This window comes from Anas platyrhynchos, chromosome 4, assembly GCF_047663525.1.
Source record: "Anas platyrhynchos isolate ZD024472 breed Pekin duck chromosome 4, IASCAAS_PekinDuck_T2T, whole genome shotgun sequence".
Taxonomy (NCBI): domain Eukaryota; kingdom Metazoa; phylum Chordata; class Aves; order Anseriformes; family Anatidae; genus Anas; species Anas platyrhynchos.
The window spans coordinates 4998583-5024983 of NC_092590.1; the positions used below are offsets into that span (position 1 = coordinate 4998583).

Genomic DNA, 26401 nt, shown 5'->3' on the forward strand with positions numbered 1-26401 from the left:
CCTTCTCGGTCACTCTCGTCCCCTGTGCTGTGGGATCCCACCCACGGGATGCAGCCCTTGATGAACTGATCCAGCGTGGGCTTCCCACAGGCAGCAGCTCTTCCAGAACTGCTCCAGATATGGGTCCGTACCATGGGGTCCATCCCTCAGGAGCAAACTGCTCCAACCTGGGTCCCCCACGGGCAGCAGCTCCTGCCAGGTCACCTGCTCCTGCGTGGTCTCCTCTCCACGGGCTACAGGTCCGGCCCGGAATCTGCTCCGGCAGGGGTCTTCCACAGGCGGCAGCCTCTGTCGGTGCAGGGCCACCTGCTCCACCGTGGTCTCCTCCACGGGCTGCAGCGTGGAACCCTGCTCCACCGTGGTACTCCATGGGCTGCAGGGGGACATCCTGCTTCACCATGGTCCTCACCACAGGCCGCAGGGGACTTCTGCTCCGACGCCTGGAGCACCTCTCCCCCTCCTTCTACACTGACCTTGGTGCCTGCAAGGCTGTTCCTCACTGCTCTCACTCTCCCAGCTGCTGTGTGGCGCAATGTTCTTTTTTTTCCTGTCTTAAATATACTCTCACAGAGGCACAAAACAACATCGCTTACTGGCTCGGCTCTGGTCAGCAGTGGGGCCCTTACCAAACATGGGGCAGCTTCTAGATCCTTCTCACAGAAACCACCCCTATGGCCGCCTGCTACCAAAACTGTGCCACGGAAACCCATTACACAAACAGAGTTCATTTAGAGTTACTGTGTCAGCAGGCTGTCTGGGTAAATTTGTTGTCCATTTTTATGCATGTGAATAGCCATTACTGTCTGTATTGCAATTGTTTTTGCATAAATAGGTAGAACAAATTCACTGTGGCATTACAGTGACATAAAAGAGGAGTTTCCAGAGTTGTAGTAACATAGAAGTCATGTTGCAGTCAGATTAAATTGATATCTCTGTTCAGGTACATGAGAATCCCTGTTGGAGCTGCACTGCTGCATAATGTCATTATACTTGATGAATCTGCCTCTATCTACTTAAATTAATAAACAAAATCCAGTGTGTTCTTGCACATGCTGTTGCCCAGAGAAAATGCCATTTAGGTATTTCAGACATTAAGATATCACGGCAATTGGCAACTGTATGAAAATCCAGTTCAATAACATACAGGGAAGAAACATATTAAATCAAAGTTACACCTGAAGAGTACACATGGTTCTCACAATAATATTTACATATACACATATATATTTTATGGCATTACGTTTGTTACCTGAATTTGAATTATCTGTTGTATCATTATACATATAACAGCAAGGCTCAGATTATTTTTTTTATACCTGAAAAAGTTAAATTTCTTTCATAATAAATATTGAAAGTACACTGCTGTATATAATGTTCAAATAAAATGAATGGCAAGGAAATAGAGAAATAGTTACAAAAGGCTGTTTAAAACTCCTGCTGTGCAGCATCTGACAGTGAACAAATGGAGCTTCATCGACATTTTATAGATGATATTTAATATTCAGTGATGCAAAATTTATCTTTGTCATATATGTGAACCAATCCTATTACTTTGAAAGGATTCATCATTCAAAAATATTCTATAATATTTTTATTTATTGCATTAAAAAAAAAAAAGCTGCTTGTAAACTATATAAATACAAAGCATCCAAGTTTCCTAATCAGGCTTCTGAACTGGAATCCTTCAGTCACAAGGACACTGTGTTAAGTACACAGAACATCATTCAAAAGATGTTCTCTGGTTTAGACTGAGCTGTGTAGACTCGTTTAGAAACTTACAGTCCTAACTTACAGTCCTTTTTCCTAAGAAAGGCAGAAGTGCAGCTCTCTCCTGAAGGAGACAGAAGGAAAAGGGACTCAGAAGAGTTCCTTGTATGATACAGTTCACTGATTTCCACATCAAACTTGCTTAGTTTACAAGTACAAATATGGTTTTCTTCCTGGTTTCTTAATTTTGGCGGCCTGCTCAGCACATTCACTCCAGGCTCTGACAGTCAGCCTGGGTTCTTTCTATTTCATGTCTCACTGCTGGTAATAGAGTCTGTGCAGGCTTTATTATGCCTCCAACATATCTCTGTGTGGTTGTTTACAGATTATGCCATTGGTGACACTTGTGACATTGGTGACTCTTAATCTTCAGTGGTGTGGTTAAAGCATTGTGAAAGCCATAATCATAAGACTCAGTAGTTTATATACTGGAGAGCAAAACAGTCCTCAGAGCCTTCCCAGCCAGCAATATAGGCTTTTGGACTTCATATATGAAGTGCTATCTTCCATATTTCAACTTTGCACCCATGTCCAGTGTTAAGGATGCATGAGACATTATTCCATGTGTGGTTTTACAGTTCTAAATATGAGTCTGAGATCACAGGAAGTTTTCCCACTACTTTCTCTCCTCTTGCCTCATTCTTCACAGCCTCCTCTGGAGCTACTTCTGGTAGTTCATAACTTCTGCCTGCATGGCAGAAACAGCAGCAGCAACAAATTGCTGCCGAAGAGGTGGCCTGGCACAGCACTGGACATGGGGTGCGGGCAGGCTGGAGGCTTGGCAGCAGAGACCTGCCTGCTTCACTGCAAATGTCATGGCTGGGTTAGTGCCCGTCTCTGGGAGGTAGCAGCTGGAACAGCCAGAGGCTGCTGTGAGGAGGCATGTGGGATAGAGTCCTGGGCATGGCAGTCCAAGTGGACATCCCTCTCAGTCATAGTGTCTAAGATGAAAACAACTGAGGAAGGTTCAGTTGTGAAATCAGGTCTTGGGAGAAAACAGTGTGAACATTTACATGAAAACTAAGAAATGTTATACACAAATCTATAACCTAATGTTGCCACTACATAGAAATCAATGCCAGGTTTAATTGGGTCCTAAGACAGTTTGTTAATTTCTGTGTGTAATGCATTTTGTGCTTTATTTATTCATGAAAGTCCACTGCATTGGCATTTCATCAGATTCCTGAGATTAAGAGCAACTCTGAGGCTGCCCTGAGTTACTCTTGGATGAGATCATCCTGCCCAGCCTGAAGTTCAGCACAAAATAAAGAGGTTCAAAGGCTCTTTCCTGTCTATCCAAATAGATCTTCCTCACAGCAGGAATCCTGACTGTGTAGATTATGTATCAGGCTGCCCTTTTCTCAGACAGCAGAAGGCAGGTTTTGAGATCAGCTGCTATGCTCCGTGGCCGAGAACTAACTTATTGGGGAGGGGTAAGCCATCCGTGTCCAGCTTCAGGGAAATGAAAATAAGGATTGGATCAAAGACCAGTAATCACTGAAGAGCTTTTTCTGAAGATGACAGTAACATGCCAGTTATTGAATTTCTGTGTACAGTTAAACAAAGCAACAAACAAAATCCCTCCAATCTGTTTTCTACCTTGTGCAAGCCTTGAATCTCTTCCCAAATCAACTCTTCACTTATCCACTCAAGCCCTGACACCTCAAGCTAGGTCACTGTATGTGAAAGCAGAATGCAGAGCTGGCTGAGAGCTAACATTTGAGCATATTGGGGGCTGCATTCAACTCCAATGTCATGAGCTCTGGCAACAGAATAGCAGCCTTTATGAGTACGCTGCTAGAGCACAAACTGTTTTCCTAACCTGACAAGTAATGCATTTGCAGATGCAGAAGAAAAGAGGAGGATACTAAACTTTTGCATGGTCTATTGATGATTTTTCTTTATAGGAAAGCAAAGATTATTGAATAGCACAACCGAGGAAATTAATTAATTTTATAATATATAACCTCAAATAGGGAAAACCTAGCAGGGCTGGAAAGGGGATGAGAATTTGGGTGGGGGGAAGACCTTTGAAATACTGGTGATAATCCACAGATATGGCTTCAATGTACTGCAGATTGTTTTCTGCACGGTGCTTTCCCCTTGTGTTGTGACTGATTTTCTCCAGGATGGGAAAATCTCATACTTTTTGTCTCTTTTGCTTCTACCCCTTTCTTGCATCCTGGTAAGAGTATTGTGTTCAGTTCTGGGTCCCTCGCTACAAGAAGGACATGGAGGTGCTCGAGCGAGTCCAGAGAAGGGCAACGAAGCTGGTGAGGGGCCTGGAGAACAAGTCTTACGAGGAGCGGCTGAGGGAGCTGGAATTGTTCAGCCTGGAGAAAAGGAGGCTCAGGGGTGACCTTATTGTTCTCTACAGATACCTTAAAGGAGGCTGTAGCGAGGTGGGGGTTGGCCTGTTCTCCCATGCTCCTGGCGACAGGACGAGGGGGAATGGGCTAAAGTTGTGCCAGGGGTGTTTTAGGTTGAATATTAGGAAAAACTTCTTTACTGAAAGGGTTGTTAGACATTGGAATGGGCTGCCCAGGCAAGTGGTGGAGTCACCATCCCTGGAAGTCTTTAAAAGATGTTTAGATGTAGAGCTTCGTGATATGGTTTAGTGGAGGACTGGTTAGTGTTAGGTCAGAGCTTGGACTCTGTGATCTTGGAGGTCTCTTCCTACTTAGATGATTCTGTGATTCTGTGAAACACAGCATCACCAGCTGGTCAAGAGATGATTCTCCTGGAGGAGATGGTCTCCTCTCCTTGGTAACTAATGATGGGAAACACAAGAATGGCACAAAGCTGTGCAAGAGGAGGTTCAAACTGGACATTAGGAAAACTTTCTTTTACCATGAGGGTGGTCAAACACTGGAATGTGTTTCCTAGAGAGGTAATTGATGCCCCATGCCTTTCAGTATGCAAGAGATATTTGAGTGAGGCCCTCCATAATATGCTTTAACTTTTGGTTAACTCTGAAGAGGTCAGGCAGATGGTGTAGATGATCTTTGTAGGTCTCTTTCAACTGAACTATTCTAAGTCTACTCTAACAAATAAAATGTTGTTAGTTTTTCCTCTTTTTCCACTTACTAAAGTAACCACTTATGTTGCTTAATTCTCTTATGCTGTACGATGCTGTTTTAAATAAGTTGCCCTCTCCCCCCCCCACACACACATTGGAAAACTGGATTTGTCATGTTGAAATGTATTTGTTTCCATCTTTTATAAGTAGAATTCATTTACATATTCATAGTTTTCATAGACATTTAAAAAAATAATCTGTAGTATCTGTAGAAATGAAATATTCTGTGATGGAAAACATCTTGAAATTAATATATCAAAGCTAAAATCATTAACCCTATTCCCAAAACAGCTCTAGTTAAACAAGTGTAATGCACTTGTGTGACCTAGTCAGTCTTGGCTGTCTGATCAAATGTGCTTTTGAAGAATGTGCATTCTTCCAATCTGGAAGAATGGAAGAATGTCCTAACTATCAGATTTAACTGAGGGGAAGAAAGAATTTTAAAACTTAGTTCAGGCATACTTTAAAAGTGCTAAATGTTAATTTTATGGAAAATCAGTTCTACAAATTGCTAAAGCTTGAATGTGGCAAAGAATTAACTATAAAAAGATTTCCATTACAGTATACCTTCACCAGTGTTGTATCCATTTCATCTTTATTTGGAAGATCAGGATGTCACTAGCTCATATAACATGGTTTTAGTTCAGATCACAACTTTTTCTTCTATTCAGTAAATGTAGTAATTCCCCCAAGAGTCAGCTTATTCTTTCAATTAAACCATATATTCAGAGTGGGAAAAAATGTCAAATTCAGCTAGTAATATCTATTTAAACCATTGAACAAAGGGTAAGAAAAAAGTTTAGTATAGTGAAATATAGCTATTGTCTGCCTGAATGTATATTTCTCTCTTTACACTTTATTTAATCATTTAATCATAATGGTCTTGTTTTTGCTTTTTAGGGTGATGGAAATATTTCAGAGCAAGATTCTGTCATTACATTTTTTATGAGAATATCAACACATTTCTCTTTCTTTTCATTTTTTTTTTCCTTCAGATTATGGTGTCCAGTTACTGGTAAAGTGTTAACTAGTCTGTCAACTTGCTTACTATGGACTGTTTTCTCTGGCAAAGAGAAGCTGATTGAAGCCTTTCCATAATCGTTGATGAGTTAACAGGTAAGGTTTGGTGTAAGACTACAAGTTACTAAAAGAGAAATTATTGCATGTGTAATTAGGTTGATCAGTATTTCCAGTTCCTATCATAGATTAATGTATTTACTAAGTGATTATATTACAGTGCTTTATCCACCAATGTGTATATGTATGTATGACCTATAAAGCACAGAACAGTAGTTATAAAAAACAGTTTAAGTCTCCTGAGTAACTGGACATTAACCTGACAAATTAGTTTTTATCCTAATCACAGGTATAAGGCCATTTCTAAGTATTATTATTTTTAAAAATAATATCCTGACATGAACAACATTTACTGCTATAGAGTTTATTATAATATATGAGCATCCATGCATACATATAAAATTCAAACTAACAGAAGCCATAGAGCTGAGTAAGAATTGAAGACTTAGGTCTGTTTTAATGTAGTAAGAAAGATAGTCTGAGAAAAAAATATTTTACATTGCCATCATTTAAGAAGTGAAGCCACGCTCATCAGTACCTGAATACCTTTCAGAATGTACAGCAGGACTTTTATTAAATTACCTAGTGTGTTTGAACTAAAGGTGAATCAGAGTAATTATGTAGGACAGTCCAATATAGTAGGGCAGGAAATTACTTGAGTCTGTTAATTTCATTTGTGTCCTGTCAGAGAAAAGTCAATTAGAGGTGTACATCAGGGGACTGCAGTTCTGGAAAAAAAAAAAAAAAAAAAAAAAAAAAAAAAAAAAAAAAGTGGAGCATGTAAAAGATCCCCTTACGTGTCAGTTCCCCCAGACCACTCTTTGGTTAGGGGACTTGACATGAGGTGAACTAACCCCAGTGGCTATCACAGAACCACATTAGTCAATAGGGCTTGTATGACTCCATTAAGGTGCTATGTGAGTGCCTCAGACTTCAGTGACTATATGTGCACAACAAATCACAGACCAGGAAATATTAAGAACCTTTTTACAAAGAGGGATCTGAGACTAATATACCTACAGAGTGACTTGGATGGACTTCTAGGGCAGGAATTGCATGGTCTTCTGTCATCTAAACGGATTATCTAGTGTGAGAAAAATCTTACAGATTCCCTTACAGTCAGTGGAAGGAAAGAGAGGAAATGCTAGGGAGTGATTTGTTCTCCTTATTGTAGGATGGGGCAAATCACCTGCAATGGTTTTAAAAGAGGGGAGATTTAGATTAGATGTTAAGAGGAAAGTTTTTACTCAGAGGGTGGTGAGGCTTGCCCAGAGGAGTTGTGGATGCCCCATCCCTGGAGGTGTACAATACCAGGTTGGATGAGTTCCTGAGCAACCTGATCTACTAGGTAGCATCCCTGCCCATGGCAGGGGGTTTGGAACTAGATGATCTTTAAGATCCCTTCCAACCTGAGCTATTCTATGATTTTTACGAATGAGGTATTCTCAAGAGGGAGAATATATACCTCCAGTTTAGGAGGTATGCTCTAGGCAACATTTAACACACATGAAAAAACAGAAATGTAGGACACTATGGAGTTATAAACAGCTGAGTTTGGGCATCTGTATTTTTTTGGGCAATTGTAGTTTTGGTTCTGGATACAAGATACAGATCATTTTATGTGTGTAAAACTAGTAGATTTCTATCCTAAATGAACTACTAGTAAAAAACACAAGAAACCATGATTAAACAGGGATTATACTTTCTAGGACACGTACAGTTTTTGTTAAAGGAACAAGCAAAATGTGTCACTTCCTTGTACATCTTTCTCACCACTCCCACCCTTTTCAGATCTATTTCAAAATTATTTTGGAAGCCTTTGCACACTAAACTCTTATGAGGTATCTATGATCCAGGAAAGAGAAAAAGAACAAATTCTGAGCCTTAATTTTTAATGTGAAGTCGGTAGTGAAGAACCTTTCCTAGGAGAAGCTGAATGGGGGCAAGGTTTATTAGTATTGGAAGTAGCACATTGAAAACTGACTTCAAGGTATGAATTAATTTCATCCTTATCAGTAAAGATGGAAACAGCATTAATCTGTGAGCAAAGAATCTCATAGTTGTTAGATCTCAGGTTGCAGGACAGCCAAGTAATAGAAATCCATACATAAGCTAGGATCAAAATAGAATTCTAAACCTGAACTTCTAAACACAAAACTCAAAGTCATATTTAGGTCATGTAAACATTTGCGGTGCTTGATAAGCAATCAGAAGATGAAGTTTTTCTGTAACAGCATCTCTGAAAGTCTAAGTAAATAAGAAACTGTGGAGCTTCAGATCATGCAATAACAAAAGAAAAAAGAAAAAGTGAAAAAATGTTCTGTGCTAAAAACTAAAAAGCAACAGAATAATTGAAACAAATATTTTTAAACAATGCTAGACATAGCTCTTTACTACAAGACTTTGAAATCACTGGTTTTATCTTAATGTCAGAAAAGTGGCATTCTCTTCTTGGGACCCATATTTCTCATACAAAAAAAAAGTCACCTAACATTCCTGTAAACTGTGATTATGCAATGTCCACTAACATCATTGTCTGTTAATTCAGACAGTTCTGCAGCTTTTCATTCATCCTGGTGTTCTTGCAAATGAACTCAGAAGAGGTTTGTAACATTATCAACATGATGATAAATCTGAACATGCTCTCACTTCCATGCATTGAATATTGTGTGGAAAGTGAGCTGGTGTAAAACTGCCCTACATCTTTAGAGAAGGGGGGACTCAGGGGACTACTGGCATAGCTGAAGCTTGGGGTTATATCAGCATGACTAAATACAGCATTTTCAGGGATTGATCCCTGACATGTCAACTGTATGTTACAAAAAAATTCATAATGACATGGATCTAAGTCTCGTTGGAGTAGACAAGTTTAATTAACACTCAGTCCTGGGTCTTTTCTGGTTTACACATAGTACTAGTGTGGCACTAAAATGCTTATTGTTTCTCTCAGCATGGGCTATTTTCTTTCTTTTCCCCAATGCAGAGTCTGAAATAAAGTGAGGGACATATTATAACTCACTACAGTGTTTCCACAGTATGGAAGGCATGGGTTACACACCTTAGGTTGTACCAGAAGGAAATGTGGGAGGATATGATGGCGCCGTGTGTACTGGCACATTGTTGCGAGGTAGAGGGGGAAACTGCTGAAGCTTCCTTCATACAGCCTTTTGGGAATTCTTTATGTTGCCCATAGAGGCTCCATAGAGTTTGGTTTTGACAGAACTAGCTGGAGTAGCCTGAAGATGCATGTACCCCTCTGTATGCAGTATCATTTGATGCAGGAAATAATTTTGCAATATTTTAGTGATGTAGCAAAGTATACTGTGAGATCTTATAGGAGGTGTTCTTTTTCAATGCTCTTGTTCTCTGAGCGTTGGGAGAAGCTCCATGCTGATGTGCTGGAATTTTGATAACCAGCTACTGCAGGAGTCATAAGCATAATACAGGCCCTTCTTCTGCCATGCCCATTTTCCACTCTTATCAGCATCAACATTTCTATTACAGCTGAATATTTCTGGGCCACCAAAGTGTTCACTTCATTGTCTATAGTTACCATTGTAGATGTTCCCAGGGTGATTTTTTACCTGTTTCAAGTTCAGCTGAAACACCAGTCTTGGCAATGTTTGAGCTAATAATAAGCTAATAAATGAGAATTTTTTTGGTGTCACGTTGACTTTAAAATTTCACTTTGATGTGCTGACATTTCTGAAGATACTATTCTAAATAATATTATTAATTTGCATTGCTAAATAAAGTCATCTCAAGCCAAAACTTCGAACTTTTCATTTAGAAATTGTCAACGTGGGAGACATAGGAAGTTGTGACAGCTATGAAACACTTCTGAAAATATTTTTGAATAGGAAAAAATACCACCCCACCTTCAAAATTAACACCTTCCTTTTAAACAGGTTTTTGGTTTCAACACATCAGCAAAAGTGAAAGTTCAATCAAAAAGTGCCAATAAAGCTGAAGTCAGTGTGAATGTGATGGCCATTGCCTCTTGCAGTTCCTAATCCTGAATTATGTGGCATCCTGAAGAGAAGCATTTATGTTTGCAGAAGGGAAGAGTGCCTAGAATGGACACAGTACCTGATTCTTCACTTCTCCAAAGTGCAGTTGAAGAGGTTGAGTTTTGTTTATGGGTTTGATTTCCTACTTTTGTTTAAACAAATAAGAACAAGAATCCTTTCTTGTAGTTCAGTTATGGAAATTTTGATTGTTAGAGTTTTGATCTTTCTTAGGATACATTCTTGCCAGAAATGTGTGTTGTTTGTTTTGTTGCTTGGTTTGTTTGCATTACACTACCAATGTTAGGTGTCCTAGACAAGTTGCATGTATTGGAAGAGATGTTTGTTGTTGTTTTGTTTGATTTGTTTTTGTTTGTTTGTTTTTTAGGCAGGATTGGGTTAGTAGATATGTGGCTATACCTGTCACGCTATATTAGCAAGAATCTCTTTCTGATTTTTCTGATGTCTGAACCTTCTACCAAAAGTAAAGCAAGAACTGTACAATATTGTTACAGTCTGTAATTTTTACAGATCAATAGAACTGCTTATTCATGTCACTGAAGCAGTTTTTGATAGCCAGCTCTAAACAAGTAGTACATTTTGAGAATGAATCTGAGATTTTGATTAAATTTGGGTCTGCTATGGATATGGAGGTTTTAGCTTCTTATCATGACACTGTTGTTCTACTTGCTTTGAGCAATGATGAGAAAAACTCGTATCTCCATGTATCTGCAAATTACCATGTTAGACCACATGCTTGACTTCTGTTATTTATCTAGTTGTGTTCATGTTCATCATGAGTAAATGAGAATGGCTTAACTTCCAAGGATGACTTTAAGCATATATTTTTAAGTATTTTTTCACAATTAAAAAAAAAACGAAACAAAAAATATGGTGATAGTGATAAACCAAAATATTACATCTTGAAAGAAGGATATGCTGTTTATTATTATTATTACTATTTTATGCCTATTGTCGCTTGACTTTGAAACTAGAAAAAGAGAAGCCATCTAACATGTCACCAAAACAATATACAGGCATCCTACCTGCCCAACAAGAACTAACTCAGAAAATCAATGATTTCCTCAACAAAAAATTTGGGTCATTTCACTATGTAGGATAAGCTTGACGAAACCAAACAAGTTACTGTGTACATCTGTGGGTAACCAACCCATGTCTCTTCAGAACTGAACAGAGACATTTGACTATCAGTTCTATAGTTGCATACAGACACAACATTCATAAGGATTTTTTTTTTTTTCACTGAACTGACTGACAAAAGGCCATGAGTGGTATCTGAAATCTATAGCTGATCTCCATACCAACCACACAATTAAACTGATTTTTGGCTTTTAAAATTATCACTATCAAGGTTGATTTACAATGTCATCACCCCATCCTCTTTTAAAATAGATAATAAGTTCCATGCATAATGATCTTAAAAATGAGGCAAAACAGAAATTCATGTTTATGTTTTCTTTGCTACCACATTAAATGAACTTACATTCTCCTAACTGGAGAAGCCCTTCGCATTTTCTTGTCATCAGAACACATGATGATGACTGCAAATCAAAGATTTAAAGTAATGTGCTGCTTCTGCTGTCTATTACTACCCAGATGTAATACTGCCACTTACTGCTTCACATTGCATATACAAATGTCAGTGAAACAGTGCAGTATAACATTAATTATAGCTGTATGTTCAGTGAAGTACAAAAGGAATGCCCCTCTTATAAGCAGTTTTCTCCATAGAAAGTCCTAAGGTATCCTGGTTGTAGATGGCTGTAAAAAAATTCCTAGCCAGAAATAATGTCAAGACTTGACAGAGCTTCCGCACTAAAAATTGTTGTAGTTGCATTTACTTTATTAGAACCATATCAGTTTACATCAGATGTGGCACTTACATAATTATATTATTATGATATTTGTTTCTCTATTTCTTCTTCATTTGTTGACGCATATTTCATACGTTAAATATGTTGGTAAAATGATAACACAGACCAGGAAAAGAATATTGCTGTTCTCTGGCTGGCAGTTGAAAAATCCCATTCAGACTATAATTGATTTGATAATACATATTTTCTCATCTTAATTCCATTTTCCAAGAGCCTATAATGGCAAAGTAACTTTTCTGAGTGGGGAAATAGGCCTGAGATAGCAATATGATAAGAAGAAAGATCCAGATCCACAATGGAAGACTTCTTCTGTTCTGTTTCTAAAAACACACAGAGAAACTCACTAGAAAGTAATTGTCTTTTCACTTGAAGTATATATCGTCTCCTCTCCTCCTCTTCTCCTCCTCCTCTTCTCCTCTTCTCTTCACGCATGTCTGGCATTTAACATTACAGACAAATATGAATATATTGGAAGAACTTGGGAGATACTAAAGAAGAAATTAGATCTTAAATAGAATGGCTTTTGGAGAGTGGGCATTACATAAGTTTCTCAAGATATAGAAAAGTACATGCACTTGATGAAAACTGATTAGTGTCTGGTCTAGGTCCTTCAGACTGTGCGTTTACCAGGTGATATGCTACAACTGCGTAGGAGGGTGTTTAAGATATTGGCAGTACAAAAGATTGCTCCTTGATACAACCATTTTGTTCCGTCCAGAGCAACGAGGAAGCTTCTCTGTTTAGCCACAGGCAATATTCAAGTGTTTGGATAGCAAAATAAACAAGCAAAAGTGTTTGATTCTCTGACAGGTAATCCTTAGCATGGTTAATATTATATTGGTTCACTGTTAAATACTCTTATACACTAAAAATTAATTTAGTCAGGAGCCAGAATAGCAGCTCAGATAAGCATATCTTGTCAAGACTGTTTTAGAGATTTGGGTTTCATTGTTGTCCCAGGGATGATAAGAGAAAACCATGCAGGTTTTTAAAATATTGTGGCAGGTCCTACTGAAATATTCTAAGGCAAATAAGCAATTGTCAATTGTTACTTTATGGGTTTTGGCTCAAGGAATTGTCATAGTCATGCCATTTCAATAATGGTTAGATAGGTAACCTAAACCATTTTCAGCGGAACATCTGTGAATGTTTGAGTTGGCTTGCACCAGATTAGTATGTTCCATTTTTTGCTAGACACTATTTTCACAGAAGTTTTTCTATTTCATTGCACACAATTTGCAATTCTTCAGTATCCACTTCTTGTCAAGTATGCTGTCTTTGCAATACATTAACTTGCATCTTGTTTAAGCTAAATGAAGCCTGCAAAGTAATTCTACAAGGTTTCTAATCTAATATTACTCCCATAAAACTACATATAGTCCTGCTATAGATGCTAGATGCAGTTACTGAACATTGATTTAGATGAGTTCTTGTCAAAATCAAGAATGAATGATGATTCAAAAACTTTTTTGACTCTGTTTTCTTCTTTAGTCTGATCAGTGGCAGCTACCAGGCTAATAAATAGATGGTGACATAGCAGACAGCTAATATCACCAACCTTAAGCTGCATTTTTATTTTCCGTTCAAATCTCTCTCACATTTTATCATCAGAATTTTTATCTTCATTAGAAAGAAAAAAAAAAGTGTAATTTTAAAGTTTCATTTACATATTTTTGAGGAAAGCAGAATCAAAGAAAAGGTGTTTAGGAATTACTGAAGCATATCATTAATTGCAAGCCTTTTCTCACTTAGTTACGTATTAATCTTGAATTGCTATTTCACTCTTTCTGGTGACTGAAATCTCTCTATTATTCAGGGGACATTTCCAGCTGTCTGTGTTGGTAGCAGCAAATGACACTCATAGGTCTCTGCTAAGAAGCTGCCTAAATCAGAAAGCAAACAGCACAACAGCACCATGATAGAGCCAGAAGATACTTTGGGGCTATCTAATCAATCACTTCTCTGTGAGAGGAATAGTATATTTTCTTGAATTTCATTGTGACAAAATGTGTGTGTGTGTAAAAGCCCAGTGGGCCAAATTTTGTTGTCACAACACTGGTAGAACTCTAGTTTACAGTTACTGTTGATTTACGCTGTTGTAAATAGGATGGGAGTATGACTTAGTGTCTTCATGTAGCAGAGTTTAACATTGTCATTATTGTCTTCAGCAATAGATTAAAATGGTGATCATCTAGAAGTTCCCTTTCCTTCCCTGCCTTTCCATTCTTCTATCTAATTTGTTAAACTATATATTTTTTTCTATTTATTTATTCTGAACCAGGCACAGAATTTACAAATATATGATTCATGCCCAAGTTTTCACTTTGTAGAAGGAGTAGCTCTGTTTGTCTCACTATCTTTTTAGTTAGAGCTTTTCTGTACTCTCAGGAGTTTCATGGATATGAATTGAATGAATCTTTGCCCGAGCAACATACATAAAGAATGAAAGCAAAAAGTCTGAAGGTATATATATAAAAAATAAATAATGAAGGGGGTGGAAATACCTTCCTGCTGCATACCCCCAGTATGAGGCAGCTGCTATAGGACAGAACTACTGTTTCCTCATCAGTATGTACCCTGGTGTAATTGTTGGGGCAGGGTGAGAAGTTGTTTTGCAAATTGTATTGAGCAAGAGAGCTGTGAATCATTCCTACTGCTTGAATCTTTCTGACAGGCTCCTTTCAGAATTGGATTAAGCTGGGCAAAGTGTAGTTGCTATAGCTGCTGCATGCTAAGGGTTCTCTCTTTGTCTCTCTCTTGCTTTCTTCTCCCTTCTTTTGTAGTATGAAATTCAGAAAGAGGGATGCAGAGGAAGCAAGCCCCAATCCAAGTGCTGCCTAAGATCCTTTCCTCTTTGAATCAAACCCTGGTGTTGAACTGCTGTCTTTATTTTTCCCTGTCTGAGAAGTCAATCATCTTCAGTGACTCCTCCTCTGCTTTAGCAAGTGTGTGCTTGTGCAGAAAGAGATCATGTCACTGTGGGTTGGGGGTGTAAGGATCACTTCCTGACGTTTGTAGCATTTGTTCTTCAGGGACTCAGAGACAAAGTACTACTCCTTTAGCTCAGCATCGGAAGGGCATTGCCCTGGTGGGATTTGCTGGGGAAGGGCCAGAGGGCTGTGTTGTAACCAGGGTCTCCTAATTTGCAAAATGATGTAACTACTGTAGCTGGTTTGGGATCTGCTAATTCTGAGGACAACAGCTCAACCTTTGGGTCCGTGCATCCAGGCAGAAATGCAATGATGAACTGGTAAATGCTCTGCAGTCACCTGGTCCTCTGCAGGATGCCTGGTGTGGGTGAGGCTCTGCACTTTCTGGAGCATAAAGGAGAGGATGTGAAGTTGCGTCTCAGTTTTGGGGCATTATCCCTTTCTGGGCTGCCCCACATAGTGCCTGGCACAAGTGTTGAAGGGAGAAGGCAGCAGGGAGTCACCCTGCCAGGCAAAGAACAGGTTCTGTCACTGCTGAGGGGACCGGGAAGAGACTCAGGTATGGAAACCAGACCTGATTCCTGGGGGTTTGCTTGAGGCAGGAAAACTCTGTGACTGTTCAACTACCTCAGCATGGTCCAGAGTGGCCCCTGGGAAAAATGCCCTAGGTAAAGGAACAATTCCCAACAAATCCTCCCAAGGCTAGAGATGGGGTTTGGTCTTGACCACTGTCAATGCTGAGCTTCTTGGTCATTACTATGTTAGAAAAGATACACGGTTAAAAAGTAAGATGTGTAAGTTTAAAATTCACTGTGGATTCTGGTCAGGTTTCATAGACATATTTGAAGCCTGATTGAAGAACCTGCTTGAAGAGAAAACAGAAAAGCAGTTGATGCACCGAGAACTGAAGCTGTTGGCCCTGCTGATTGTGCAGAGCTAGTATTCACAGCTGGGGTAGGACATAATTGCAGTCCTAAAATAAATCAATTTCAGTAAAACATGGAGATTATGGTGGCTAAAATTGGTGTTAGAATAATAGAAAATTAGAAATAGAATAATAGAAAAAGAATTGCTTTATAAAAATATTTCAAAGCTGACAAGTCTACTTCAAGCAGTTAATGAATTAAGGTTGTCATGTGGTTTGGTTTAAATCTTAAAAATGTTTGTAAGCACCCAAATCGCACCCACCCCTTTACTTACAAGGCAAAAGTGAGATGAAATGCACCCATCTGTCATGTTGATTATTGTTGGAAGACCAGAGTAAATCCTAAGTATTTTCCAGAGTAAATCCCAACATTTTCCTTAAAATTAGCCACTCTCATTAGGAAAATGTTGGGATTTACTCTGGAAAATACTTGGGATGCTCTCCTAATACTCTCCTAATACTCTCCTAATCCTAATATTGCCTAAATACTCTCCTAATAAGGAGAGTGGCTAAAAACAAGCTGGCTGTTGGGTAGGACATGGCCTTTTACTAATGTGGAAGCAAAAATGTACCTGATGTGTGCTTTTAGATGTATTATGTTGATTTACTTAGCTAAAAAAAATGGTATGGGAAGGGCACAGATATTTTTTCACACTGTTGTCTCTACAGGATTTTGTTTAATTACAGTCATGTGTTAGGCAAGGAACTGATCACCCACAGTGATCATGAATTTCCCACTGTCTGCTGTATGGCACTGAACAATGAAATAGCTAGTTGCAAGAAAAGAACCATTATCAGCAAATATTTTAACAAAGAATGATGGAATTGGTATTTTTCACATGAACAATTCTAATACTTGTCCCATTGTCATCTGATTATGCATGAGAAATGCCATTAGATAATGGGACTTCCTATGTGAATAAGGATAACTCTCATGAGAAGCTAAATAATTAATTCCTGAATAGTTAATTTTAATATACTATGTGAACATTTCAAATGGTCTATTTACACAATTTTAATCTGAATAAAATAGAAAATGTTACATCAATGCTAATACAACATTCCTGTAAATTATGCACATTTTTAAAGCTAATAAACCCATCATTATCTTATTAAAATTTGGCATAGCAGTTATTTTTAAGTTATCATCATGACTTTTAAAATATTTTGCAATTAAATGGCTGTAATTCATTTGTATAACTTGTAGATTCTATGAAAACTATTTTTTATCATGACTATTAATATGAGTGATGGTATTTTGTTTTATTACACATGTTCAATCACATTTGAAAACTTGGCGACTGTCATTTCCCACATCAACATAGATTGTTTCAATCCAGGTCTCAGTGAAATGAGAAATAAAATTTCAATTGATTTCACTTGAAGCAGGCCTAAATAATGAACTTATACAGCTAATAATAAGAATAAAGATTTATATTTTAATACTACATTTTCAAATAACTTATTGCATATGGAAGAAAATATTTAGGTGCTTACAATCATTTTTAAAATTTAAACCAAACCACATGATAACCTTAATTCATTAACTGCTTTGAGTAGACCTGTCAGCTTTGAAATATTTTTATAAAGCAATTCTAGCAGATCCATTTTTTAAATCTGAACCAGTTTAAAGTAACCAAAAGAACAGAAGTCTGCTACTAAGAGTGAATTATAAGGAAATTCTATTTAAGACAATGAGCTGCATGTATAGGGCTTTTGGGTGCTAAATTAAGAATATTAAGAACTGGCTGAATCCAATGCTACTTTGCCCCCACACACTCTAACAGTTCCTGGTTAAATGTTAGTCTTCCTACCAGAAGCTATTGTTGAATACACCAAAGGATGGCTCCATAGGCAGTGAACATCAGAATCACTCCTACCCACTTCCCCAGGAAAATATTATAATTTATTTAAGCAGATTCAGGATTTCATCCTCAATTATTATTTTTTTCTTTCCTAAAGTGTTTTTATGAAACTGTCTTGTACATTTAATATTTTTGTTTGTTTGATTGTTTGTTTGTTTTTCAGAGCAGAAGGAATTTTAGCAAATATGCTAACATGAAGAAAATACAGTGGTAAGGACAAAACATGATTAAGTATATGAAAAATTAGTATTATTTTTTGCTGTTTTCTGGTAAAAACATCCTCCCTAAGTGGAGTTTGTGGGCACTTTTAGCCACAACTCCTAAGAACAAAGGGATCTTCAGTGAAGATGATTGCCTGGAATTCTATGCAAGTGGTTGGCCTAAAATTCAGTTTTATGATGTAAGTGCCATAGTGAAGTTAGTTTTGGAAAAATACAGGCCATTGTCAACTGAGATGACCAAACAACTGGCCAGTTTAGTCATTTGTAACATATCTTCATTGCAGTTCCCTACAAACATCTGTTTTGATTACAAATTTTCTCCGTAGCAAACCTTAATCTATTGACATTTGATGAAATATTGACATGATATTGAAATTTGTTTTTTGTAAGTAAGCCTTTCATGGGACTCATGATCATCAAAGAGTCTGTAGGCCACTGGCTGAAAAGCAATGCTTCAATTGATATGTTAGTTAATTTCAGTACAATTTATGTTCCTAAATCATATGGCAACATTATGATAAATTTATTGATAACCTAAATACAGATGTAGCCCCTTAGATTTTATTACACGTTTTTTGTATCTGTTGTTCTACCGCTCTGCATCATGCCTAGCATTCTATATTATTATTTTCCATGATTTATTAAAAAGTACGTGTATTTGAAATGAAGAACTTTTTTGAACATTTAAAATCATTATCCAGTGGCATATAGAAAAGGATTCCTTGGGATTTACATGAGTCACTTATTAAAATATGTCAGCTACTCATCCTGTAGTTTATAAACAGAGAATCCTCATCACCAAAAGAGATGAAAATGTTTCCTAAGGCAATCTTGTTTGCTTTTTAATAAATCAGATTTGTGCAATATGGTAGATAATTCAAAATAGTATTAGGAGAGGAAAGCTGTAGATCCTCTTAAAGGACTGTTTCTTCTTAAGTCTCAGTTGAAGACCACAATCTACTAGTATACTAATATCCAGAATCCATTAAAGTATTTTTCTAAGAGAAGCTGGCTGACTAATCCTGTTTACTCAGTCTTCATAGCTGACTGGGGGGGAACAACAACTCTTGTTTTTATTATTTTCCCTTTTGTCAAGAAGAATTTCCTAGTATATTTCAGTTTTTCCTTTAGTTAGCAACAAGTTTTAAAAAATAAAAAAATTACTGGCAGCTGTTATGACCTCTACCTGCTGGATCCAGAAGCTCATTCCAATATATTTTAAAACTAGTATTCAGAAATGGAAATGTTCCAGCATAATTGCGTAGCCTTCTTTGTGTATTCAGCTGCTTAAATAGCACAATCTTTCATTCACCATAAAGAAAATATTCAATATATGGGTTGAGTTCTTTCCATTGAAGGGCAGTAACAATGTTAATTAATTGGGATATTATTTATATTCGCATTCTTGATGTAAAGCATTTGAAAGGACCCAGTAATGTTTCAGCACATGAATTCAGAAGACTTTCAGAGAATTCCTAAGGAGTTAATGCATTCTTTTAAAATGCAATTTTGATGATTATCCCTTTGAGTAAGAAGGGTTGCTGTAATAGAATGAAAATGACAGTATGCATCTATGTGAAGAAATATCAAAGTCATAACATGCAGTCTTATCAGGGGGCCAAAACTTTTTATTAATACATACAATTTTAAAAATAGGATGGAATATCTCTGACAAGATATGGAATCACTTTTGTCACCTTAATTAATTTGCCCGTGTCTTGTAAATCATTTCATGCCACAAATAATTGATTAGTGACTGAAGCAGAAATGAACAATTCAGCCTGTGATTTAAAGGGAATTAATTCTTAATTAAGTTGGCTTACTTTGGATTTTCATCTTTAGGGAGAATGTGCTGCTAAGCCTTCCTAATACCTTCACTTAGTTTAATATTAGGAAAAGCCTTCATAAGAGATTAAGGCACTCTTCACATTAAAGAGATCAGAATGAAGTACCTGAATTTAAGACTAAGAACCAGAACTCATATGAATATAGAGGGGTCTGGTGTCATCCACTGAGTGAGCTTAACTTTATCCAAAGAAGTGAGGCAAAATGGAAAGTTCAGAATTCTGTGTCTGCAAAGGAAGTAGACAGTTAATCCTAAAGTCTTTGTATGATGATCTCTCCCCCTGGTGCATTCCTCTGATATGGTTGCTATCCAGAATTTCCAATAAGAATAATACAGTCCGTTCATTGTCATCTAATTGTAATATTTTATGGGTACTTATGTATAAGAATATTAAATGTTTTTTCTAAATATTTTGAGAACTATACATTGTCTCAAAGGTTCTGCTTCTCTATGTCTCAAGGTCCTCCTCTTCATGTTAATTCTTATACTGTCCTCATGTGTTATTTAATTGCAAATGGATATGTGCTTTCACATTAACTTTATAACATAATTTGGAAACTATATTATTAGTCATTCTGCATAAATTATGTAAGTGCTGAAAAAATGTTCAGGTAATAAACATACATTAAAAGAACTATTTGAATCTTGAAAACCAAAATGCTTTTTTTCTGAATTACTTAGATTATGAGGAGACGTTATGGAGAAGCTATTTAAAGGTTCTTCAAAAACTTAAATGTTGAGATGGCTTCTAGACAGGATCTTCAAAACTATGTAGGTGTTTCATTTTAATTGTTTGGAAATCTGGCTCTTAATTTCCTGTTACAAAAATTGAGTTGTGCTTGCGTTTTATTAAAAGCACATAAAATTCTGAGTTTAGCTGGTTGTAAGCTAAAAGCAATTTTTTCAATTTAGAAAGTTTTTTTTTCTTTCTTTTTTTTTTTTTTTCCTGAAAGACAACATAAAATTATTGGTTTCACCAGTGCTTACACCTCAGAAATGAAAAGGATATCATAGTCAGTCATCAAGGAGCACTATGTTTTAGAATGCTTAAGTGTAAATATCTTTTGTGATTATGAAGAGATGGGACAAATTTGTTAGTGCCTCCTTAAGCCCAGATTAGAAGCAGTTTAAAGACAGTATAAAGAGAAAAAGAGATGTATGTAATGGCAGCACTTATCATTAGATTCCTGTATCCATGTCATTGATGCATTTAAAGTTGAACAGCTGTGTTGGATTCTTTTAAAGCATTTGATATGTAAGATACATGTAGAAAATGTTATTAAAGAAGTAACTGGGAAACACAGCAGAGACATGTCAGTGGAAAGACTAAGGACCTGGGAGTGATGGTGGACAGTCGGCTGAATATGAGCCAGCAGTGTGCTCAGGTGGCCAAGAAGGCCAGCAGCATCCTGGCTTGTATCAGAAACAGTGTGGCCAGCAGGGCTAGGGAGGTGATCGTCCCCCTGTACTCGGCTCTGGTGAGGCCACTCCTCGAGTACTGTGTTCAGTTTTGGGCCCCTTGCTACAAGAAGGACATTGAGGTGCTCAAGTGAGTCCAGAGAAGGGCAACGAAGCTGGTGAGGGGCCTGGAGAACAAATCTTACGAGGAGTGGCTGAGGGAGCTGGGTTTGCTCAGCCTGGAGAAAAGGAGGCTCAGGGGCGACCTTATCGCTCTCTACAGATACCTTAAAGGAGGCTGTAGCGAGGTGGGGGTTGGCCTGTTCTCCCACGTGCCTGGTGACAGGGCGAGGGGGAATGGGCTTAAGTTGCGCCAGGGGAGTTTTAGGTTAGATGTTAGGAAGAATTTCTTTACTGAAAGGGTTGTGAGGCATTGGAATGGGCTGCCCAGGGAGGTGGTGGAGTCACCATCCCTGGAAGTCTTCAAAAGACGTTTAGATGTAGAGCTTAGGGATATGGTTTAGTGGGGACTGTTAGTGTTAGGTCAGAGGTTGGACTCGATGATCTTGAGGTCTCTTCCAACCTAGAAATTCTGTGATTCTGTGATTTCTAACTAGCAACACAACTGTTAGTGAAAACTCACATACTTTGGCATGGGAATGCATTTTCTAGGAAATAACAGCAAGGAAGATGAAACTGATTGTATGGCTAAGGATTTAGAAGGTGTCCTTGGAAACAGTGATGTTTCAAATTCATTCAAAGTAGGGTAATTTAGGAAGGTCAATCACTGGATAGCTGCCACAACACAGTTTTGGCGGAAAGAATTTACAGTTTAATTAATTTAAAAGGTTAATAAATCTGTGCTTGAATTCACCCTTTTATAAGGCCTAACTTCCAGGGTGAGGGTGATTTATTAAAGTTTATTGTGTAAATTCTCCTACTATTACATGACTTAGGAGACGCCAGAAACTAGATCAAAAGTATACAGATAACTAGTTTGGCAGGTACATGCAAAGGCAGCAAGCAATGCTTATTAGCACTATTCAGATGTCCGACATTTGGGACATTTGTGTTGGCTCAATCTGAAAAACAGTTGTTTTTCTATAATCTTAATATTGTAATCAACTTTAAGCAGAAGTGTGCCTGAAGATCTAGTCATTGTGAGGATTTACTGATCCTGAAGACTTATTGTTCCAATATATAATCACTAATAATCAGAAATAGAGCATGTAATAAGGTAGAAGTTAAAAGTGAGGACACTGATCTTGTGGAAATAGAAATGTTTTTGCAGAGTTACACTGTTTACCGGAAAGGAATGTGGTACTGAGATATGCTTACAGTGATAAGAAAGCTTAGCAGGCGACCTTGTAAAATGCAGACAACCAGACTCCTAAGAGCAATTAGGTGAAAATCACGGTGCTAAGTCAAATCAGATAAGTGAAGAAACACCACCACTTTAAACAGTAAAAATATCAAAAGAAATCTGAAATTTAACAGGCCAGCAAGTGAAGGCCATGCATTGTCTGTGAAGCATCAGATAGATTGTGAACCTGAATTATACACTCAGTGGGGAAACAGGGGAGGGTTCTGTCATCAAGAAGTATATAAACTGTGCTTTGGAACTAGTAGGTACACTCTCCTGCTTGTGGGGCACCCATCATTGCAATCTAGAATAAATTACTACTTCACTGAGATTCTCGCTTGAGCCTAAGTTTTTGGCTATGGAGTGTTTCTCACAACCTTGCTAACTGCTGGATACTGATGGAGCTCTCTGACTGCTGAACCTCATAAGACTGTAATTGAAGCAGAATAGCTAGTCTTAACTAAAAATAGATTCAAGGCTCTTAAGAAGCTGTAATACCTCCGTACTGCCATCAAGAACTGGAAAATGATCAGATGAATCCAAGAGACACTTAGTTTTGTCCATCTGAATGTCATTTCTATGCAATTCATATGTCTCAGACTTCCTCATCTCACCAGAAGGGACAAGAGAACAAGAAGCAATATGCCATAGAGCATGTCCTGAGAGCCTGTGAATTTGGCACATTTTAGATCAGTCTGCAAAGTGAATATTTGGTCACAGAATAACTCCAAACATTTCTTTTTTCTTTACATTTATTTTAGATTTATTTGTATTTTTTTAGGATTTTTTTTTCCAAAAAAAATTGAGTCTCCATTTCTATGGCTGGAAAATTTTAAAATCTACTGAGTTTTTATGTATGTTAATAAAATTATTGGGATGCTGTTCCTTCTGTAGTATATTTGAAAACTACTCAGTGCTTCTACCTGACAACTTGATGTATTTTAGTATGCTACTCAATTAATTGCTTTAAGTGTTTGTAGAAGACAGGAAATGAAGCATCGTGGTCAATGCTTATGATTTTATTGCAATGGTTGTTAAATCATGTAATTAGATTAATTTCTGCTTTCATGTTTCTAGCCTTTACAGTTATGGAAGGAAATGTGTTTCAGAAGACTGACAGAAAAGAATCAAAATACGCACACACCTCATGACTTTAAGGTAGTCTTATCACTTCTTCAGGTCTAGCTCATAAATTGTCAGTCTGAGGGTAGGTAGCATTCCTGAAGGTACAAAACCAAGTCTGATACAGGAGGTGGTTTGATTCTTCATGTGCATCAGGGTTAGTGTTTCCAAATATATTTCTATAATGGAGTGCTAGTGAATTTGATATTTCATTAAATGTGTCAGGGTTAAAATTCTTCAGAAATCAATCTCCACTTATGGTTATTTTTAAAGGTCATGAGGCAAAAAAAAAAAATAAAGGACAAAGTTAAGGGAAAAAAATGGAGAAGATCCTATATTTTGGGGGTGGGAGGGAGTGAGCTATGTTACCTGTGTTTTATTTTTTTGCAATACATGCATGTTGTCCTCTTGACTAAGTTTTTGTGTTTCCCTTAAAGTGTTTCTGTTCATTAGTGTCTCCAGACAGAGGTAGTTTAGCTTTTAATTAAAATGCAATTTTCAGGTTTTTTAGAGTGTTAATGAGACAGCAAAAAATGAATTCATTGAAAGAGGAACAGATATCTAGGCCTTACAGCAGTGAAAGCTAGAGCCTCATTAGTAGCTAATTATGCAGAACACTGTATATAAATAGAGCTGTTATGGCATAAAAAAAAAAGCCTCAGTGCATTACCTAATGACATAAAATGTTTACAGTCTGTTCAGAGTATGGTATAATGTCTTAGTGAAGTAATTAATGGCATATTTAACAGTGACACAACTGGAATCACAATTGCTTTTCAGGTACAAGTTGAGGGCAAGGGAAGGCAAAAAAGTCTTTGAGGAACAGATTATTTGTCCACTAATAAATATAAGATTATCAGCAGATAAAAGAGGAACACATGATTTATTCATAAGGTAGAATAATGTCCCTTTCTGACAAGGGCAGACTAGAAAATACTTTATTCTCAGTTTTTCCAAAAGCAAGAGTGAGATGCCAGAAGTCCAAACTGACACTTCCAAAAAGGGATAGTTCCTTGAGAGAACTGAGGCCCCTCTTCTGATAACTAAGGTGAAAAATATTTTGGAAATCTTCCTTTCAGATAAAAAAAAAAAAAAAAGCAAGCAAGACCAATAATACACACAAGGTGAAAAAAGGCTTTTTGTTGTTGTTGATGGTTTTTTTTGTTTGTTTTGTTTTGTTTTGTTTTGTTTTCTGACTATAAGGACCTAGGGAATTAGAGGGAGATACTCAAAATAATGCTTTTATAGCAAGTTAAAAATGTTTATAATAAACTGAAATGTAAACATGATTTTCACTCTGCCTAACAAGAACTGCATATGCAACTTTTTGGTTAATTATTATTGTTATTATTATTATTAATAAACAGCATTATATTTCCATAAGGTAATGCTTTGTACTAAGAATGAAGATGCAAACAGAAAAAATGAACCATAGCTGCTTAGATGCACTATAAGAAAAAATGGTCTGAATACCATAGCTGTAGTGGTAGGGGAATGGCTGAAGGAGAATGTTACATCAGGGGAAATATACTAGATATGGAGCTTGTCTAGCACATCGGAGAGAATTTGGATGTAAATAGAAAAAATATTTTGAAAAGCTAGAGAGTGTGAGAAGGCAGATGAGGAGATATTTATGCAAATAAGAAAGCCCTGTGAAATGATCTGAGCATTAGTCATGATGATTCCAATTACTGTTATATTGACTAGCAGCCACAGAGCCACAGAATCAATTATATGTTTAAAAATATAAAAAGCTATTTCCTTGCTCAATTTGTTCATCAGTCAAAAAGTTTAGTTTGTTCTGGGAAATTATTTTGGTACAGTGACCAAGTTAGAAACTGATTAATATCTAACTGTGGGTAGGTGAATGGAAATTGTATTGCTATGAATTCTGTGCTTTATTTCTTATCTGTGACACTTGGTGAAATGACTTGGAACGATAGAAAACAAAGCTTCTAAGTTAGCAGTGTTACATGTGTTAAAGACATCATCAGGTGTACTGGGAGGAAGAGTTAATGTCTTGCAAGTTTGTGTTTTGGCAGGCAGACAAATAAGTTACATATTTATTTATATATTTATTTTAACACATAATGGGGTGCAGTCAAATAAATGTCAGTGCCAGCACTGCAGACAACCCACCATTTTGCCTCATTCCCAGTTGGCAGACATTTGTATGTATGTGTTGATCATTTTCCCTGATCACTGCGTCCTCAACTTTTTAATACTGTGGTCAGTGCGAATGCCAAATTCTGTTACGATGATACTCTTTCTAAATAATGAACATAGTACAAATTTACTGAAGAATTTTGACTTTTTTTTTTTTTTCATAGGTGAACAGATCATGCACTAAAATCTGTAATTTTAGTCCAAGTAGAAGTAACTAGTTCATCTAGCCATGATTGTGGGTTGTATCTGATATGCCTAGAGAGTGCCAAATAAAAGATTAAATAATAAAAGATTAAATATTTGCTTGCTAGAAGCAATCTGGTTGCCTTTAGGTACTGTCTGGATGTCTGTCTTTGGCTGAACAAAACTGTAAATTCAGACTCCTTGTAAAATCCTTGGATTTGCTGTCTTCAAAAATTGAAATTTCTAATAGAAATTTCTTTAATAAAAAACTTTTTTTTGACAGCTCAGTTCTGAGTCACCAGCATACAGCAATACACAGTTTGGCTGGTGGCTCTTTAAATCAGTAGTTGTTGCTATTTTAAGCTAAACATTTTCAAATGCTTTGTGTTAAGAGGTGTTGTGATGTTACAGTCAATACAGGAGGAAAGCAGCAAAACCATGCCAGAGATACTCTGCCTATCTCTGAAAGGCATGTATGTGCTGGTCTGCATGTCATCCATCCTCAGTTCAGCTTTTTGTTTAACATCTGCTGTCATCTTCAGGCCACCCTGTAAGTC

The 26401-nt window shown here is 37.2% G+C and overlaps 1 long non-coding RNA gene across 1 annotated transcript in view; it reads left to right on the forward strand.

Moving 5' to 3' along the window:
* The first annotated feature begins 366 nt into the window (after nucleotides 1-366).
* LOC140002322 (uncharacterized) overlaps nucleotides 367-26401 on the forward strand; it is a 32051-nt gene continuing 6016 nt past the window's right edge. The window contains exons 1-2 of the long non-coding RNA XR_011808681.1: nucleotides 367-758; nucleotides 5842-5962. This is a non-coding gene — a long non-coding RNA (uncharacterized lncRNA). The remainder of the gene's footprint in view (nucleotides 759-5841; nucleotides 5963-26401) is intronic.